This window comes from Penaeus vannamei, chromosome 4, assembly GCF_042767895.1.
Source record: "Penaeus vannamei isolate JL-2024 chromosome 4, ASM4276789v1, whole genome shotgun sequence".
NCBI lineage: Eukaryota > Metazoa > Arthropoda > Malacostraca > Decapoda > Penaeidae > Penaeus > Penaeus vannamei.
In genome coordinates, this window is record NC_091552.1 from 35,686,201 (window position 1) to 35,691,200 (window position 5,000).

Consider the following 5,000-nt stretch of genomic DNA (forward strand, 5'->3'; position numbering starts at 1 on the left):
TTTGTTAATTACTTGCAAAATGTAAGGTATTTGATGTAGCTGAAACACTCCAAAATTTTCAGCAGATGATATTTTGATTGTTGATTCAGTATATTACATAAGTAATGTATACATGCATATATTATTTTACAGAGCATCTTGTAAGGACAGCATTTTATCCATTTTCTTTAGCAACGTTAACGCTTCGCATGACTCCTAAAGATTGCATTATCAAAAGAAACTAACAATCATCATTATCAAAAGCAAATGAGCATCTAAACTATCTTCAACAAATTCTAATAGACTTCTATATTGTAGACTCCTGTCCCTGAGAATAGGCTCTCCTGTTGACATCTGAATTATAAATATGTACATATGAATATTTTAAACTGTTCTATATTTTACTAGCTGATATAAAACAATCAATATATTTAAACTGCAAGTAATAACCTTGTAATGTAATTGTTAATTGTTATCAACAAATCAAAACATGATATACCATAGATGTTTTACAATTAAATAAAATGGATTGGTTATGAAGATGTGAGAAATAATAACACAAATATATGGATATCTACCTGTAGATTGCTGCTGTTAGAGAACCTCTCAGTAGCTGTCATTTGCACACATGACATGGCAGACAATTCAAGATAGTCCATCACACAATCCTGATCAAAAAGTTACAATCTCTTAAGAATGTTAAACCTAGAGCAGAAGGTGAAAGAAAATTCTTTGAATTTTGTTATCTTTTAAATTATTTACTGAGGCTAAATCAAAAAAGGAACAATGGCTTGTCAGTGCTCAAATATATGAAAAGACAGAACCAAATCCAGGAATATATTTTTAAACAGTGATTTTGCCTTTATAATGGATTATGGAGAGAAAACTGATGCATGAATAGTCTTGAAATAAATGCATAGACAGTTTCAAAATTCACTGGACACTGTAGGTAACACTGTCATTTCAATACCCGATGTGCATTTTTTTCTTTTCTTTTTTAACCAAAGATATGTGTTAAAATTCTTATTTACAGTACTCAATATCTGTACGACTTCCTTACAGATGTTGTTCTTAATTTGTATATAGAAACTACATCATGGTTGTACAATAGTATTACCTGTAGTCGTGATAACATTGTCTGATTAATTGCTGCTAACTATTCCGCAGTTTCATAACGTACTAAAATGTGTTACACTGAACGCCCAGGGAATATTGAATGTGCAAGTATTTTCAATGAGAGAGAATAATATCACTAAATATTTATTCAGTGCTATATCCTACTGAATGTGTTATTATTTTAGTTGATTAAAAGGAAATATTGAAGAAAAAGGTTTAATACTGCATGCACTCACATTTTATGATTTTCATGTAAAATCCTTGAACTATTTCTGTAACACTTTACAATATAGCAGTTATGTCTATATTATAATTACTGCAGGAATCTTAACATTCAATTGCTGTAAAACAGAGAAAATAATGCATGCACTGTAATCATATCACATTAAAAAGCCTTGCGGTTATATTTCCTTCAGCTGTAGCAGAAATATATATATGTTTAATAAGTAAGCATGTGAAGAAACCCATCCTTAGCACATGTGTTCTTTGCTTTGTTAGTCTTCTGAATATGTAGCTTTTCTGCATATACCCATAATGATTTAACTAACTTGATAAAATGATGTTTGTTCATTGTATACAATGCACTCAAGTATCCAAAGATGTACTCTACTCTCTCTTATGCAAAACAATAAAATGGTTACCTAACTCAGTGGTCAGCTACAACCAAAGAATGCATTTGATCTATAGTCCACTACATAAGCTAATAAAATGTATTAATTGATATTTCTATGATACAGATCATTAGTACAAAGTCTATAGGTACTAGAATCAGCTGTGCACTCCTCTCTCGAGCCAGGGTTTCACTACGCAGACAGCCCATGTCTGAGCCACCACCTAACCATGGTCTTTTATGGGTTACATTACAGCTGCATTCCCCTGGTATAAGGCATGCGTTGCCTTGATTTATTATCATTTTTATAATGTTATAGCTACATAATAGTAACAAATAAACTTCAAAGGTGACTATAAACTACAGATTCTTACTGCCCACAGAAAATTAATAAGATATGGACAAAAAATGTTCCAGGTCTATCTTCCCAAGTTCCACAGGTCATGCAATTAGGCCTGACCTAAAGGGTGATAATCCTGATTTGGGTATGATTCCTATTTCAGAAAAGGCTAACAGTACCATGGTTTAGCACATATTTTTAAACAATATCCTCAGTATACTACAATGACATAGGGTACATAGAATGGCTTATCTCACTCCTGCATACTATAATTTATGGAGAAGAAACATCCCACTTACTTTGTAGCTCTATACAGATAAATATAATTCAGGAAGAGTAAATTTTTAATGGAAGATGAGTTAATAATAAAGATAAAAGAATCAACACATGGTACAGCTTTCCAAGCTAAGCAATATACTGCATTTAATAATTAGAGCTAATTTAGCAGGCCTAGGGCCAAGCAAGTGTTCAAGTAGTGGTTCCTCTGAGCCAATGAAGCTGGATGAGAAAAGCAAATTAAGAAAACAGTTTACTACATTACTGGTGCAGATATGATTTAGCCCAGGCCCATTAGACTTCTTTCTGTTAGTGATAGTCCTGTGGTACAAGTTACTTGCTCTCTCTTAGGAGTAAAATATCTGAAATCCAAGGTTATGTAGTCACATCAGTGAGTCAGCAGTAAAAGATGTAAAAAAGTATTCGACAGATTTGTCACAGAAACTAATGTCCATCACTGTCCTAAGTCAGTAATGCTGCCTAACCAGTGAATACTGAACGAGGGTGGTGCAATCTGTAGTAAATTTAGGATTTATCAATACGGGTTTAAAAACTAAATGCTTAGTATGAGATAAAAAAGGAAAATTAGTTCTTTTCTTGAGAATAAACTGGTAACAGCACATCCTGTTTTAGCAGGTATCCAAAGAGTACTTTAACCTTCAAGAAGGTTTACTAAATGGGAAGTAAACCTTGATCCTTCTTCAATTTTTGAAAAATTCTATTTCTTCTGGTATTATGAATTTCTAAAGATACATCTAGTTTGAAGGTTTTATGACATCAAGCATTTATGTAATGAAGTGACTTATTTGAAGGCAAGTGTAAATGTGATTTTTATTTTTTCTATGGGGCATTTTAAATATCCTAATTTCCACCCATTTTATCCACATTATACATCAACCTTATGTTTATGATATATCTGTAATAAGGAGTCATGCAATATGATAACTGGATATAACATTAATTCTTTATTATAACTAAATGTATTTCATTAATAATGTATTTTAAGTTTCCTACCTTGGAAAACAATTTTTTATTTACTTAGATGTAAAAATATATGATTCATGCAGCATTTTTTACAGGTGTCTGTTTCCAACACTAAAACCATCACTATTTTCTGTTTATCCATACTTGATATGGAATATATATAACTCAGAACATTCTGAAGTACTTGTTCTGCCTAAGGTGTAGGCCTCTTTTCTGAATTAAGTAATAAAACAATTTCTTATTCAATCTAGAAATTTTCACTGAGGCAGAAAGAAGTTACTCACTGAAAAGTTCATTCTCGTATACAACATAAGGATAAGGTACATTTCATGTAAGAAATTTGGCATAATTAGAATGTTTGATCAGGTGTGTCCCTGTGTTCTGCTTAAACAGCTTTAAAGATTACCAGATTAATTAGATTTTCATATAATTAATGATAATCAATATTCTGGTTCTAAGTAAAGAAAGGAAACATTCATGAAGAAACTGAGGTGATACTTTTTTCAGAAGAATACAGTATAGTTCAGGAGCTGAGGGGTTTCTGTGTGTTAAAAAGTTTAACTTCATTTTTGGTTAGAAGACCATATGACTCACTATAACAGGGAGGTTAGACATTCTGAAATATGGCACAAAGTGAGAAAATCACCATGATGTATGAAATCAACGACTTCAAAAAGACCAATAAATTTGGGGGTAGGGGAAACTAAATTGGAGCTAGCTCTGCAAATTGGGCATATTTTCCAACCTAACAACCATTAAAATGAAGCTATTAGTTGCAGCTATAAGATAAAATCATTGAATATCTGATTGGTTAGATATCAAGGTCGTCAGAAGTCAAACTATGACGTCAAAGGGGGTTACTCAAAATATCGGACTCTGGAGACTAAATACAAAATTATAAACTGAAAGAATAAAGATATAATAGTTTTATTCTGTGTTTGTGAAAGAGTACAAAGTGGGTATGTTTTGAAACAATCATCTCTAAATCAACCCCCTGTTGGTGTTTTGAATTTTGATCAAAATCCAGAAAATTACAAAACATCCTCTAAATTAACTGCAAACCTAGAAATTCTATAAGAACTCAGGGAAGGCTGTTTGAATAATAGATAATTGATAAAAAGTAATTGAAACTATAGGCCCAGACTTGGAAGGTCAACAGGTCATTTAGGTTCACTAATGGTTTCTTTTGGTCAATCAAAAGTAAAAATCACAGTTTTATAATCTATTTGGATACTTTGAGTGTCTTAGGGTGAAAGGATCCTTTTGATACTATCACAGCTCAAATTACTGGGTTTCTGCAAGCTTTGCCTGAAGCCTGGCAGACACAGTATGAACAATGTGGATATTTGCTCTGCCTGCGGAGACTGTGTATTTTTGCACAGTTAGTACATCTGCACGGTGTTAGGAAATCACCTGGAAGCAATTTCTGGTTTTGGCATGGTTTCATGAGGCCATCATAATAATATCCAAAAACACCTGGCATCAAGCTTTGGACCATCTAGGCAATGCAACTGAAGATGTGTACCATAAATGCCCTTTGAACATGGCCTTCAATAGCACGACTTGTTTGAGGTAAGTCAATTATAGTCTTCTTGCTGTGAAGGAAGAGGTGATACCTCAGATCATCCAATGTTTTCAGTGACGTGCCTGATTTGTACACTTGTTCTGCATGATTCTTGGGATTTTGTTTAAAGT